Source organism: Rattus rattus, chromosome 7 (genome assembly GCF_011064425.1).
Source record: "Rattus rattus isolate New Zealand chromosome 7, Rrattus_CSIRO_v1, whole genome shotgun sequence".
NCBI lineage: Eukaryota > Metazoa > Chordata > Mammalia > Rodentia > Muridae > Rattus > Rattus rattus.
In genome coordinates, this window is record NC_046160.1 from 73,294,526 (window position 1) to 73,311,751 (window position 17,226).

Here is a 17,226-nt window from a genome sequence, read left to right on the forward strand (position 1 = left end):
AAGCTTGACATTTGCTTATTTTCTCCGGTTGCAGTTACTGGTTTAAAGATGGCCGCTATAAAAGTGGCTGGGTATAAAATTAACTCAAATAAATCAGTAGCCTTCCTCTACACAAAAGAGAAACAGGCCGAGAAAGAAATTAGGGAAATGACACCCTTCATAATAGATCCAAATAATATAAAGTACCTCGGGGTGACTTTAACCAAGCAAGGGAAAGACCTGTACAATAAGAACTTCAAGACTCTGAAGAAAGAAATTGAAGAAGATCTCAGAAGATGGAAAGATCTCCCATGCTCATGGATTGGCAGGATTAATATAGTAAAAATGGCCATTCTACCAAAAGCGATCTACAGATTCAATGCAATCCCCATCAAAATACCAATCCAATTCTTCAAAGAGTTAGACAGAACAATTTGCAAATTCATCTGAATAACAAAAACCCAGGATAGCTAAAACTATCCTCAACAATAAAAAGGACTTGAGGGGGGAATCACTATCCCAGATCTCAAGCAGTATTACAGAGCAATAGTGATAAAACTGCATGGTATTGGTACAGAGACAGACAGATAGACCAATGGAACAGAATTGAAGACCCAGAAATGAACCCACACACCTATGGTCACTTGATTTTTTTTGACAAAGGAGCCAAAACCATCCAATGGAAAAAAGATAGCATTTTCAGCAAATGGTGCTGGTTCAACTGGAGGTCAACATGTAGAAGAATGCAGATCGATCCATGCTTATCACCCTGTACAAAGCTTAAGTCCAAGTGGATCAAGGACCTCCACATCAAACCAGATACACTCAAACTAATAGAAGAAAAACTAGGAAGCATTTGGAACACATGGGCACTGGAAAAAATTTCCTGAACAAAACACCCATGGCTTATGCTCTAAGATCAAGAATCGACAAATGGGATCTCATAAAACTGCAAAGCTTCTGTAAGGCAAAGGACACTGTGGTTAGGACAAAACGGCAACCAACAGATTGGGAAAAGATCTTTACCAATCCTACAACAGATAGAGGGCTTATATCCAAAATATACAAAGAACTGAAGAAGTTAGACAGCAGGAGACAAATAACCCTATTAAAAAATGGGGTTCAGAGCTAAACAGAGAATTCACAGCTGAGGAATGCCGAATGGCTGAGAAACACCTAAAGAAAGGTTCAACATCGTTAGTCATAAGGGAAATGCAAATCAAAACAACCCTGAGATTTCACCCCACACCAGTGAGAATGGCTAAGATCAAAAACTCAGGTGACAGCAAATGCTGGCGAGGATGTGGAGAAAGGGGAACACTCCTCCATTGTTGGTGGGGTTGCAGACTGCTGCAACCATTCTGGAAATCAGTCTGGAGGTTCCTCAGAAAATTGGACATTGAACTGCCTGAGGATCCAGCTATACCTCTCCTGGGCATATACCCAAAAGATGCCCCAACATATAAAAAAGACACGTGCTCCACTATGTTCATCGCAGCCTTATTTATAATAGCCAGAAGCTGGAAAGAACCCAGATGCCCTTCAACAGAGGAATGGATACAGAAAATGTGGTACATCTACACAATGGAATATTACTCAGCTATCAAAAACAATGACTTTGTGAAATTCGTAGGCAAATGGTTGGAACTGGAAACTATCATCCTGAGTGAGCTAACCCAATCACAGAAAGACATACATGGTATGTACTCATTGATAAGTGGCTATTAGCCCAAATGCTTGAATTACCCTAGATGCCTAGAACAAATGAAACTCAAGACGGATGATCAAAATGTGAATGCAGATCGCTCATGAGAGACACAGCCAGAATACAGCAAATACAGAGGCGTATGCCAGCAGGAAACCACTGAACTGAGAACAGGACCCCTGTTGAACAATCAGAGAAAGAACTGGAAGAGCTTGAAGGAGCTCGAGACCCCATATGTACAGCAATGCCAACCAACCAGAGTTCTCAGGGACTAAGCCACTACCCAAAGACTATACATGGACTGACCCTGGACTCTGACCACAAATGATTTGCAATGAATATCCCTATAAGAGCACCAGTGGAAGGAAGCCCTGGGTCCTGCTAAGACTGAACCCTAGTGAACTAGACTGTTGGGAGAGGGGGCAGCAATGGGGGGGGGGTGGGAGGAACACCCATAAGGGAAGGGAGGGGAGGGGGATGTTTGCGGAAACCCGGAAAGGGAATAACATTCGAAATGTAAATAAGAAATACTCAAGTAATAAAAAAAAAAAAAAAAAAGGAAAAAAAAAAAAAAAAAAAAAAGATGGCCGCTATAGCACATCCTAGGACTGCTCGTGGCTTTTCTGGGTATTTATGCTCAGTCTTGTACGTCATCCTTGATTCTAATGTGCTCAGGAGCTATGAGAGAGGGAGTACAACTGCTCCGGTAGTGTTACTTTAGTCATCTTTTGTGAGAATCCTACATAGCAGTTGTATAATAGCATAGCTCATCTTGAAAAAGAACAAGATCAAAATATTACATGAATAGATGCCAAAAAAGTTGAACTCAAAGGAAATTAGTGATTACTAGGAGCTGAAAAGAGGAGTTGGGGAATTGCAATGAGTTTTATATTGGGTATCAAGACACAGCTAGAGACAATGGATGGGGTCTACCATCCCATTTCACAGTAGTACAATCGTATTGGAAAACAACCCCTCTTTTATATGCTTGTATATACACACACATATATGTACTGTACATAGACACATATTTACAATGCATATATTTTGTTTGTCTGAGCATAAAGTGAAGTGTGCATGAGTATGCATCCTTGCACATGCCTGAGCACACCCATGTGTATGAGTATGACGGTGTATGTGGAGACCCAAATTTGATATTTGTTGACATTCATAATCATTTTTGATTTTATTCATTGAGGCAGGGTCCCTCACAGAACCCAGAACTTACTAAAAACAAGCTAGTCTGTGTATCCAGATGGCCCAAGGATCCTCTGTCTCTGCCTTCCAATTGCTGAGAATAGAGGTGGTCATGTGCCTGCCTGGCTTTTACATGGTTCTGAGAATCTGAACTCTGGTTCTCATGCTTGCAAAGCAGCCGCCTTTTCAACTGAGCCATCTCTCAGCCTCCTTTTGATTACTTTATGAACAACCAAAAGAATTTGAAGATTCCAAACACAGAGAAATAGGGATATAGATATGCTAATTATTCAAATTTGATAATTACACACCAAATGCAAATACTTTATAAGTATAATGATCACCACAAAAATAAACAATTGTTTGCCAATGAAAAGGAACACATAGTTCTGAAAAGCTAACAAGACGAACATAACGCAGGTCAGGAACTAGTGTATTTCATAGCAAATCTATATAGGCTTATCTTCAAGGATCACTGAAAGAAATGTCAGTTAGAAGTAAAAATGAACTCAGGGAAGCCAAGAACATGGCAGTCATATCCACTGCTTAGACATGTAAAATTTATAGTTTCTGTGTTTAATTTACCAGTTTGAGTTCATTCTCATTGTTAGAAATGTTTTCTCATAGGATAGTTGACCCTGACAGAAAGCTGGCAAATTCTAACCCTGGCCTTCACATTGATCTGATAGTTAGGGGAACAGAGCTCAGCCGATCAAAAGTTAGAGATATGGTTTTGTTAACCCTTTGTTCACAGATATTGAATTAAAAAAATGAGAATTTATTACCAGAGATGCAGCTTCTTTTTTTGCTTCTTGTTGGTGAACATTATCACAGACACATGAGAAGAAAGGCTGTCTGAGAAAGGCCTAAATCAGGGAAGCAGAGGTTGGTAAGAGAAACTGAGCCATGATAGTTTTGATAAACCAACACCAAAGATCTTTCTCACTCAATAGGTTTTCAGTGATTTGAGTTGAAGTTTCACTTTTGGATTAATTGTGTTGGACAAATAGCCTGAGTTCTCATGAGTTGGTGTAAAGCTGGAATCCCATAAATGGTAAATGAGTAAGCCAGCATCGCTAACCATCTCTGGCCACTTATTTTTGACTGGAAAAAAAATGGTTAGCTTTTTAAAAATGAATACAAACAACATTTCTTTTTTTTTTAATTTTTTTTTATTATTAACTTGAGTATTTCTTATATACATTTGAATGTTATTCCCTTTCCGGTTTGGGCAAACATCCCCTCCCCCTCCCCTTCCTTATGGGGGTTCCCCTCCCACCCCTCCCCCCATTGCTGCCCTCTCCCCAACAGTCTAGTTCACTAGGGGTTCAGTCTTAGCAGGACCCAGGGCTTCCCCTTCCACTGGTGCTCTTACTAGGATATTCATTGCAACCTACGAGGTCAGAGTCCAGACAAACAACATTTCTAATGAGTGCCTTATTAGATGGCAAATATGACTCCATTCAACTTTGGGAGTAAAAATATAACTGTAATTGAATAAGAATAATACACCACACACACACACACACACACACACACACACACACACACACACACACAGAGCATAAATTGGTAGGGTGGGGGTAGTAGGGAAAGGAGAGCGAATTAAGTTAATTTATTAGACATTAATTCAATAAGAAGGAGACCCAGGACTTAACCTTAACTTTGTTAGAAGCTAAGTAAGAACATAGCTGTGTAGTGGAATTTAAATCTTCCTGCAGTGGAGGAAAGGTATACTACTACCAGATATAATTCTAGAGATTGGGGACTAGGAACTGTACCAGGGGGCCTATGTGGTTGATGGATAAAACGTGACCATCCCAGAGCTTATGTATGGAGAGTCCCTGGACCAGTGACTCTCTTGCTTGGCTCCTCTGTAGTGCCTCTTTCAAGTGCGGTTTTTCTCTCCTGACAAACTCACCTCCGAGGAGTACTGGTCACTATTAAATTGTGTTTTTGAGCAAGCACAGATTATGAGATAGAATCAAGAAGCAATTTACTTTCGGAATTGTCTTAAAATTTATTCACTGGGAATTTTTTCTTTCCCATCCATGTCCAAAATAACAGGAAGATACTGCAGTCTTGACTGCAAACAAAGACTTCTGTCAAACTTCCACATATGGGATGCATGCAGCCGGGAATAAAGTCAACGGGCAGCTGCTTTTCCTTTTCCAGCTTGTGTACTGATCCTTTACTTCACGGCCACTAGCCATGATTTCTTAATGCTCTAACTTTCAAACACGCTGGATGGTGTAGTGAGGATTCTAGGGTGGGCAAAAAAGTTGGTTACTGCCTTCCTTCTCTGTGAGCAGGGTCAAGGTTTTAATAGACTTCTGTGGGCTGATTAGAGATCACCCAGCCTCTGTTGTCCTATTTTTTGGAGCTGCCTTGAGGAGGGAAGGTACCTGCCAGTATACCGTGTCTCATGAGGGTAGTGCTTGCCCCAGGAAATCAGCCCTTTCTATTTCACTACTTATCCAGAGGGTCATTCATATTTCTAGTCCACTCTCATAGACAAGAGCTAAAATAATTTCCGTGCAGTCCTCTGTAGACACATGGCTCTCAGAGACCCTCTAGACTCTCAAGCATTCTAGGAAGTCATCATAAATACCAAATGGCTCCCTTCCCTTTGTGCTATCATAAGGGTTCTGGCTAGTTTTGGTTCTTACATTTCTCAAAAGTGAGTCAGACAATTTATGCTTTTTCTTGATCTGAAATAGCAGTTATTAGACTTTCTAAGTTTTTGAGGATTTTCCCCTAGATTTGAGACAAGAAAAGATGCACCTTTACTCATTTTTTAAAGATTTATTTCATTTATATGAGTACACCACAGCTATCTTCACACCCATCAGGTCCCATTACAGATGGTCATGAGCCACCATGTGGTTGCTGGGATTTGAACTCAGGACCTCTGGAAGAGTGGTCAGTGCTCTTAACCACTGAGCCAACCCCCCAGCCCTACTCATTTCTTTGAGGTGCAAAAATTGGTCACAGTATCCAAAAAGCTCCACCAAAATACATTAATGAAAGAACTTTCTTTTTAACTTTCCTATTGATCTGTTTCCTAATCTCTTTTTAAAAATCAACAAATTGAATACATATTTTTAACTGTACAGTAAAATTTGACAAGTGAATTCTTATGTAACCTTTATCATGACCAACATTTTAATCACTCCCCAGAAAATTTCTTTGGGTCCAGTGCAGTGCATTTACCTCTCCTGCCCTGAACCTAAGCAATGTCAGACCTACTGTCAGTCATGATAGATTTGCATAGACTTCTTTGGAGCTTCAGGTAATCTGAATTATGTAGGAGGCATTGTTATAAATCTTCACTTGCTGTGTACAATATTTTGGTGATTCAACTCTATTTTGATCCAGGTTAGTAGTTAATTGTTCCTCCCTGTTTTGGAATGAATATTATGAATATATATACATACATACATACATATATATATACATATATATGCACATGCATGTGTGTGTGTGTGTGTGTGTGTGTGTGTATACCACAATTTGTTTGTTCAGTTACTGGTTATAGTTTCCTGGATTCTTTCTAGTTTGGACTAGAACAAATAATGTTCCTGAGGTATAGACTCATGGTTCAGGTATGGTTCTCCCTATGACCGTATTCTAGTTCATTTGTTTTAAACTTTCGTTTAAAGTTTTACAAACTTTAACTTAAGACCCATCATTTAGGTGGCATTTCTGTTCTTATAACAGCATATTGCATTGCTCATTGCAATCCTTCCCAGTTAAAACATACTTTTGTTCTGCTCACATTGGGATAGTGCACATTCAGTAGTAGGGGATCTTAAACATTGTAAGGGTCCATGATTCACCGAAGAATAATATCCTAGAATCAAATAGTATGCAAAAGCAAAGAGCATTTTACTCTGCTGAAGTCCAGCGTGTCTATTGTCTACCAAGATGGAGGTGCACAAGTGAGCTCCCAGGCCCAACTTAAAGCACATAGGGGAATTCTAGGGATGGGGCAGGTGACCTTTTTCTTAATCTGTAGGCTCTATCTCTAGGGACATTCCAGAACTGTTGCTGCAGTGTGGGGGTGCTGGAAACTGTTGCTGACCCATTGCCCTTGCCTCTGGTCTGATTGCAGGGCAGCTTCTGATGGTAGGGTAGTTTCCGACCTGCTGCATGAAGCCCGGGGTTTTCCAGTAACTGACTTGCTTGGACTTGCACAGCTCTTGGAAACAAAGATTCAGGTCTGGTCTCTTGAACTGTCAATTTGAAGCCTGTCATGGAATGATCCTGCCTTAGAATCTTGTAGTGAAACTGTGAGGTGTGGGTCTCTGTTTTAATCATTGCATTCAGCTGTATATCACCCCCTCCCAATACCCAGACATTGAATGAAATGATAATCTAGATTTTTAAAGATTGAATCAGTGAAGGAGATGTGTGATCTGAGCTAGGGCAGGTACAGCTGATAAGTGAGATGTTTAATTGGACCTGGGAAAGATAGGACCCACACTACGGGTCTGTAGCTAGGCCTGTGGGCAAAGAGATGACCACGAGAGAGAATAAGAAGGAAGAGGAATGGAGTATTTCAATAGTTAAAGATGGCTCTTCAAGAAAGCAAGATCAAATTGGTTTCAGACCCTGGGCAAGGGATGTGGTGCATATTTTACATACCAAAGCAGATCTTGCCTCCAGGTTCTCCCAGCATCCCACAGTCTCCAGCTGGCATACTATGCCCCAAACCCTGAACTTTCTACACCAGGAGCTGGGCTGCCCTTCCCCCCAGAGGCTCTTCTAGGCATTTTGGTCTCTTCCCAAATTAAAGGGCCAGAAAACATCTTCAACAGAATCATAGAAGAAAACTTCTCTAACCTAAAGAAAGAGATGGCCATAAACATACAAGAAGACTACAAAACATCAAACAGATTGGACCAGAAAAGAAATGCACATAACAAAGAAAGAATATTGAAAGGTGATAACAGATGCTGGCAAGGATGTGGAGAAAGAGGAATACTCCTCCACTTCTGGTAGGATTGCAAACTGGTACAACCACTTTGTAAATCAATCTGGCAGTTCCTCAGAAAATTGGAAGTAGTTCTACCTGGAAACCCAGCTATACCACTACTGGACCTATACTCAAAAGATGCTCCAACATATAACGAGAACATGTGCTCCAATATGTTCATGGCATCCTTACTTCTAATATCCAGGAGCTGGAAACAACCCAGATGTCCCACAGTGGAAGAATGGATAAACAGCAAATTTTGCAAGAAGATGAATGAAACTAGAAAATATCACCCTGAGTGAGGTAACCCAGACCCAAAAGGACATGTACTAATCAGTGGTATGTACTGATAAGTAGATATTAGTCCCAAAGCTCAGGAAATCCATGACACAATTCACAGACCATATGAAGCTTAACGAGAAGGAAGGCCAAAGTGCAGATGCTTCAATCCTATTTAGAAGTGGGGAACAAAATAATCATAGGAGGCAGAGGGAGAGAGGGATCTGGATTGGAGAGGTGTGTGTGTGTGTGTGTGTGTGTGTGTGTGTGTGTGTGTGTGTGTGAAGATCATGTATGGGAAGAGACAGGGGAGAAGTCCAGAGGGTGAATGAATAGAAATTTGTAGCAGTGTGGGGGGAAAGAGGTGAGGAATCACTAGAAAGTTTCAGACACCAGGGTTGGGGGGGTGGTGAGAGTAGAGGTAGAACCTGAAGAGACTACCTCTAATAGATAGACTTGGCCATCAGTAGATGGATGGAGTCAAGGACCCACCTCAAAATCTTTAACCCAGAAGTGTTCCTGTCTAAAGGAAATGCAGGGACACAGAGTAGAAGAGACTGAAGTATAGGCCATCCAGAGACTGTCCCACATTAGGATCCATCTCATATACAGACACCAAACCCAGACACTGGCTGATGCCAAGAAGTGCTTGCAGCCAGGGGCCTGGCATAGCTCTCCAGATTCTCACAGTCATCCATTGGGCTGAGCCCCAGAACCCTAATGGAAGAGTTAGGGGGAAGGGCTGAAGGAGCTGAAGGAGATTACAACCCCATAGGAAGAACAACAATATCAACTAACCAGTCCCCTCAGAACTACCAGAGAGAAAACCAAAAATCAAGGAACATACAAGGACTGGTTCATAACTGCCTTGTCTGGCCTGTGTAGGATAGGATGCTCTTAATCCTTGGAAACTTGATGCCCCAGGGAAGGGGAATGCTGATGGGGGTGAGGGTGGGTAGGTGGATGGGTCGGGGAGTACCCTCTCAGAAGTGGAGGGGATGGGGATGGAGTGAAGAAACCTGGGAGGGGAGACGAGGAAGGGGAGGCAGTTTTGAAATGTAAATAAATAAAATAATTACTTAAAAAAGAAAATCACTACTAGATTGCTACAAATAAGAAAAAAGAGTGTTCTGTGGGGAGTAGCCTGTAACTAGTTTGTGGGATTTTAGAAATGGACAGGTGTGTGTGCTAGGGGATGGGAAGGCATATCTAACTCTGGAAACCTGGCTAACTACTCAGTACTAGTAAAATCATGGTTATTGGAAGAGAACCTATAACTAAAAACTTACTAAACCAGAATAAACTTCAGCAACAATCCATAAACAGTCATTCTTATATTCACAGATAAATGTAGTCTTCATTCCTTATCAAGGAAACCCCTCTTTGCAAGGTCACACATTTTATCTGAATGTAGAATAGAATTTCTGCTATTCAATGACCCATATTTTTATAGCAACAATATGGAATTTCACATTTTTACTAAATGAGCTCCAGGCTAATCAGATTCTAGGGAAATGTTATATTAACTTTGACTTGGTAATCAAGGTGCAGTCACTGAATTAAGTAGATGGAAAACAGTTTGCTTTATTTGCTCTCCTATCCTGTTCTCAGGCCAATGTTTTCTGATGCCACATTAACTGATCTTATACTATTACAGCAGTTTGACAGAGCTGATGTGTAGATAGAACACAGTATAGCAACAAGCTTTTAAAAATACTTTCAAAGATATGTGAACTTTATTAATTTTGTTAGTCATTCATTTTTTTTATTCATTACTTTTGAGAGACAAAGTCTTATGTAGCCCAAGCTAGCCTTGAACTTGCTATGTAGTCAAGAATAGCCTTCCACGTCTCATCTTTTCTCATTCCCCCAAGTGCTGAGATAGCAGACATGCAGAACTCAGGGATTACTGCATACTAGTCAAGCAGTCTACCAGCTGAGCCATATCTCCAGGTCCTATGCATTGTTAATCGTAGATAATCCATTATAATTATGTATTTATGATTGTTTATTTTCTAGTTAGGTAAATTGTTTCAAATGCTGATTATAGGACTTTCTCTTCCTGCTATTTTAAAGATAGTTTCACATCACTAAGCAGCTGAGTTTGGGATTTCATAGTTTGTATGTACCTCAGCACATTTTTAAAGACATGGATAATTAATAAAATTAATAGTTTTCTAACCCTTGTATTTTACAGCAGGGGTGAGACTCATTAATTAGCAAAGTATCTTCAAACATGGCACATAAAAAAATCTTATCAAGCCATGAGAGAGTCAAGTACTAGCTAACAGATCAACCTTTGGGCCACAGCATGATGTTGAAATGCCCCTTGGATTTCATCAAAGGTGGAAACCTTATCTGGCAAACGTAGTGGAGCAACAGGAGTTCTTTTCAGTAGAAAAGGTGGCCATTCATCCAGAGCACTGAGAACTGGCCAGAGTTAGAATGCCTACTCTTCCTGGCACTTGGCTCAGTTGGTTAAAGAGTTGCAGACAGGTGCTGTTGCGTTAATGCTAATTTAACACAAATGCTACTCTCAGATGATCTTAGTGAGAACGCACTTAGGCTTACGTAGTCAGTTTAAAAGCACTCTGACTAAGAACTAGTCACGCTCATAAGGGCTCCTACCCTTTTAAAACTGTGTATGGTGTTAATTTTCTTCACTCTTTCCATAATTCCCACAGTATATGAATAATTCATTGAAGCCAGTGTTTGCCTTACTCACTGTTCTATTGCTATGAAGAGACACCATGACTAAGGCAACTTATAAAAGAAAGTATTTAATTGGAGATTCATTTACAGTTTCATAGAGTGAGTCCATGACCACCATGGAGGGGAGCGTGGCAGTGGGCAGGCATCATGATGGAACAGTAGCTAAAAACTTATAAATATGGCCACAGAGAAAGAAAGATTTGGCTTGGCATGAGCTTTTGAACCATTAAAGCTCACTCTCAGTGACACAATTCTTCCAAGATCATACTATCAAATCCCAAAACAGTTCTATTAAAAGGGACCAAGATTTAAATTTATGAGTCATTGTGAGTCATTGTCATGGAAATCACCCCTATATTAGAACTTTACGTGGTCAGGGCTCTGGGTCTTCAAGGAGCATGTATACACAAGTGACTCTCAGCTCTTGGCTAGGGAACTTCCGCAGTGTAGACCCAGGCAGAGATATAGTGGGATGTACAGTTTTAACCAAAAGTAGAAGAAAGGTTTCCTCATGACAGCTATAGTCACAGGTGGAGAGGGCCGAGTTAGATGAAATCACCCAATGAAATGAAAGTTTGGAATGCTGTCCTGGTTTTCTTCTGCTATTGACCAAAGCAGCACAGGCCCAAGCCTTTATTTGGCTTGTATTTCCAGCTCACAATACATCATTGAGTGAAGTCAGAACAGGAATTTAACTAGGAAATCCAGGTAGAACCCATGGGGAACTCTGCTTCAGGGCTTACTCTTTGGCTCACTCCCTTGCTCACGCTCAGCTAGTTCTTTTATGCATACCAGGACCAGTTGTTTGATGAATGTGCTGCTTGCTCCCTGTGTGCTGGGCGCTTCCACATCAATTAATAATCAAGAGGGTCCCTTATAGACCCACAGATCAGTGTGATCCGGGCAACTCCTTGATTAGAGCTTCTCAGCTGACTCTACTCTTACTGTGTCAAGCAGACAATTTTAACTTGGGGAAGCCTTTCTTCCATCATAATTCTAATGATCAGATTTTCCTAGGGAAAAAGTCCATACTACATTCTTTGCTATTTCTAATGCCCGTGCATCTCTCTCAAATAGAGCTCAATGTACCCACCTGTACCTCTGCTGAATTCTTAGGTTATACTTCCATCTAATAGGAAAGCACATGATGAATCCATTTTAGAGACAGATGTAGGTTCAACTCAGACTGTGTTTGCTTCAAGATAAGTATTGTGTAGTACCAGAAATAGCAGTAGGAGCACATGAAATAAAATAAAATAAAATGAAATGAAATAAAATAAAAGAACTCTGAATTACAACAGCATTCTCTCTTGATTTGGAGATCGATAAATATAGAAATGTATTTTCTAGTTCAAAAGCAAGAATCTGCTGCTTTTCTCCATTTAGTTCAAAAGTATTTTAAAGAGAATTAATCATCAGATCTTTTATTCTCTAATACCTCTGAAGCACTTAATCTTTGATGAACAAAATGCCTTTTGATTTGTTCACTGAATATTAATCCTTCTTAAAATGTACAATTGACTTTTTGTTAAGAGTCATCTAACAAAAATCCCTAATGAGTCACAACTTTGATAGGCTTTTAAATATGCCAACAGTATTTCTCTAAAAAGCATACAGCATTTCATACAATGAAATGCTATTTCAGAAATAGCTTCATGAACCTTAAATTAGATAATTTTAATGAACCTTTACGTGGGACCTGATCTATGTCTCATTTGTCTGGTAGTGTCTACTGAAAAAAGTTTTTGTCATTTTGACAGGTTGTTTAGGAATTTTGTCAGTGCAAAGTGTGGTAATACAATACTAAGAACATTTCCCTGCAAACAGTTTCTTTTTGTACAAAGGACTGTGATTTAGTACTAAAAAATAATCAGAGAAAGAACTGTGACACATTATAGTTTTATCTCACTCAAGAATAAGTTGTGTACAAAGAGTATTTGGCATAAGAAAAACATGTTCATGGTAAACATTTCCATCAATCTGAGATAGTTAAACTAATTGTCTAATACTATGTCAAAAACATGGTGCTGTGGATGGAGCGTAGTATTAAAGAACTTGCTTAGCATAAGGAAAGATCTGGCTTCATTCCCAGCACAACAAAATAAAAACAAAACAAAACCCTACAAAACAGGCCAACTAACGAAACCCCTCAAAGACCAAATGACCTGATCTTCTTATTGCCAGAAAGGTAATGTGTCTCCCAGTGGCTTAGGTGGCCTTGGGCTAAAGTGCAGCTTCAGCTGGACTTCTCTCGGCTGCTTGGCATGCGCACACACCTCCCATGCCAACTCGTTTTGGACTTTTGCTACCTTTATACTACATTGTGTTGAATGGAAGGCCATGAAGCCACAGGACTCTGAGAACACTACAACTCAGGTCCCCAACCCCAAACTGTACATCTATGTTTCTGAGGTAGAAGAAAGGTCACAAACCATTGCTTTAGAGACCCTTGATTTAAAATAATCACATTTCTCTTGGTTTTAGGGTCAAATTCCTGCATGTTTCATCGTGTTTGACTTGGGACTAACATGTAAGACGGCTGCAACGAGAGAGTGGGTCCAAACCAGATTAATCCCTGGGTTAATGCTTTGGCTTATAGCAAACATGATTTCTTGGAAAAAATTGTTTTTAAGGAATTTCTGTTTTGCAGTGGTCTCTTACTATCCTAAAGCTGAAATCCAAATATAAAACAATCAGCTGACACATTATTTTAAATACGTATTTCTGTAGTGGTTTTAGTGTTGGTAGGCAACATGAAAGCTCCAATTTGCATGTCAAACACCAAGGACTGAAGAATGGAGGAATGCAGGAGGGAATGGAAGGAAGAAATATTCAGCTTTCCTAAATCACTCTGATCCTTTAACCAGTTCTATAACCACATAGGCACAGCAGAGTACTTGTGCTGAGCCCAGCCTCCAATCTTTTCAAACCCTGTCTGGCTAATATCGATGACTTGATGTCCTGGGTCCATTTTAGTGTGTGAGGATGTCTTAGTTGTCAAGATGGTTGGTGTAACTCAACTCACATCTGTATGGTGGCTATGAGAAATGCCCGGGATCCAAATGGGTCAAAAATGCCATTCCTCTAGCATGGCTTTGAAGGTCTCCCTGAAGACCTTGAAAATGGAGACGAAACTTGTTTTGAGTTTCTGACCTAGAATCTAACCTTTTTACACACGTACACCAGCATATTCTGTTTCCTGTCAAGGAATGCAGCCACAGGGTTTTACAGGTGTTAAATTTTACAGGAATCAATGGATGCACCTTGGGAGGAATTTTGTTTTCTTCAGGACTTTCAAAAATTTGTTCACCATCTAGGAAGTGATCTGCCAACAGAAAGCTTCTTCAGGAATTCGACTTGCTAATGTTCATGCCAATCTAGGATTGCTGCAGTGATGACCTGGATAATGTCTGCAGAACTTGAATGTTTGACTGTTTTCCAGTGTTTCTTTGTAGAGCGGTACTCAAACTTCTTCAGTTTAGAGGGCGTGCTATTTTCTTTGAACGTAAATATCTGATATCCTCCCATTTGGTATAGATAGTAAGACTTGTCCATACATATTTGAAATAGTGTGTCGGCTGATTATATCATATTTGGATTTCGGCTTTAGGATAATAAGAGATCATTGCAAAGAATCTGTTAAAACAATAATACCAAAAGCAAGCAGAGGGATTAGATCTGGCAGGGTCGCGAAGCACTGGATTAGATGATCTTCGGGGTTGTTTTTGACGACAGCACATGATCTCTACGCAAGCCTCAGATTTTTATCTTATTCTGACTGGAAAACACTGATGAATGACAAGAAAGTAATGTGGAGGAGAATGTGGTCTGAGAGCTACGGCGGAGGCTTTGACATCATCTCCTTCTCTTCCAGTTCCTAAATGCTGAGGTCACTGATGGTTCGCTGCCTGTGTTTCTAACTAGCATGCTCAGCTCTAAATGAGACATCCAAGTCCCTCACTCTGGATCTTTCTGATGCTTTTTCATGATTAGATTGAGGTTATGGATGTAGAGAAGACACAGAGGCCTGGCATCCTTCTCAGTGAGAGCCGTTTGGGGGATGCCTATAAGGCACAGGCTTTATGGTAAAGAGCTAACCTTGGTTGTTAGTCCTTCACTGATGTCCTCGCTTCATTCTGTATTCTATGTATATTTATGATATTTCTTTGTCCTCCCCTAGCTATTTTCACCATGATTGTGGCTCTTACTAGGAGCAACCATTTTGTGTTGTTGTAGCCGTTTTCTTCTTCTCCTATCCTATCTGCAATGTGTTTCCTTTTATTTTCTAGATTAGAACATAATTACATAATTTCTCTTTCCTTTATTCCCTTCAATCTTACCATATACCTCCCCTTGCTATCTTTCAAATGCATATCCTCTTTTTTCATTAATTATTGTTACATGCATATATGTAACACACACATACACAGGCACGCGTGCGCGCGCGCGCACACACATACACACACACACACACACACACACACACACACACACACCATAAATCTGCTGTGTAATTGTTACTTATGTGTAAGTTTTCAGGGCTGACCACTACTATGAAAGGGCTACTCTCTGTTCTCATTCATTTATTTATCCAATTCTTTCTAATATCACTGTAACCTATGACTACAAATTTTATTCCCTGTGTTAGAATTCAATTGTATCGCTGTTGTTTGTATTTGTGCTAAAGTTTTTTTCCAGTTTTAGTCACTGAATTAATTTTGATATTCTTTTGGCATGTGGCCACCCTTCTCTTTTCTTCAAACCCTTTCTGAAGTTAAAGAATCCTAAGATGCACCAGAATCCTCTTCACCTGCCTCGGAATAAGTCACCCACTTATTCATAGACACCTACAATGAAGGAAAATTGTGTGTGAAGTTGAGAGGCTCATGCTAGAGCTCTTCCTCCATAACTCTCGCCTTTGGCTTTTTTTTTTTTTTTTTTTTTGATTCAAGATGCTCTCACTGAAGCTGAAATTCAGTGCTTCTATCAGTAAAGCTGGCCAGCTAACCCCAGGGACCCTCGTCTCTACCCTCTCTGTTCTATCATGCCTGACTTTTACGTTTTTGGACAGGTGCTAGGGACCTGCACACAGGTCCCCATGCTGTACAGCAGATGCGCTACCAACAGCACCATCCTCAAGCCTCTGAAGGAGTATTTTATCCACATAGTTATAGTCTGACAGGCTACCTAAGTAGTACACGTTTGATCATTAGTCACTGATTTTGGACTGGGAAATTTTATTTTCTGGAAGAAAAAATGCTGAACTTTCTCTACTGTCGTAGGACATCCCCAGATGGCTCTTTTATCACAGTCTTTCCTATCTGTAATCATTTCTATTTCTCTGCCTTAGAACTTATATTTGGATTGTATTTCCTCATTCAGCATGAAAGTCTTGTGCCTTGTGGAACTCCTAATATATTACACGATTTTCTGTAAAACACAAAACAAGACCCCCTTTTTGGTAAAAGTCCTTCAGGATGACCTCACCTAGGCTGGTCTTGCCCAGGTGTGTCTGCAAGATGCCAGCATGGCTATCTTGGACTTTATAAATTCAGCCTGGAGAGAGAGCTATCCTAGCTATTAGCTGTGACTTGAGAACACTGCTTTTAATTTGTGTGTTTTTAAGTGTACATACAAGTTATAGGAGTTTGAGAGATATGGTGGCAAAGATAAAGGAGTGTGGATTGTAAACGAGAAAAAAATCAATTCAACGAATGATACTAAGGTCTCCTAGGAAGCAGATGTTAAAAACAAACAAACAAACAAACAAACAAACAACCCAACAACAGTTGCACAATGCTTGCTTCTTGGCATGGGACTGAGTCTGTTCAAATCCAAAGCAATGTTGAATTACTGTTATTAATTAGTCTCCTTGCTTATAGCTTTGAACGATGCTTTGTGATGAAAGAAAAGGAATTGTGCCTCTTTTAATTTTCCCCAAACTTTTTAAAAATTAATTTCTGATGAGAAATATTTTACTAATGAACATTTGCTTATGTTAGCTTGTCATTCTTTAAAAAGGTAAAGTAGTTTTTCTGTGATATATATGTGTGGGAAGTAGCAGGAATGAAGGGCGGCCTTTGCCTCTTTGAAATTCCCAAAGGCTGATGAAAACAACTGGTAAGGTTCCATAGCTGCCACGAGATCAGGAGACTGAAATACAGACTGTAAAGCCATTTAGGCTGTCTTAGGTTCACACATCTCCACATTTCATACCATTGTGACACTTTGTTCAAGTTTTATTGTATTAGAAAGAGTGTTTAAATAAACACACACACACACACCACATGTACACACACATATACACACATATATACATATAATCATAATAAATATATGATGATATATTTATGTTTTGTTATTTTCAAGAATGTAT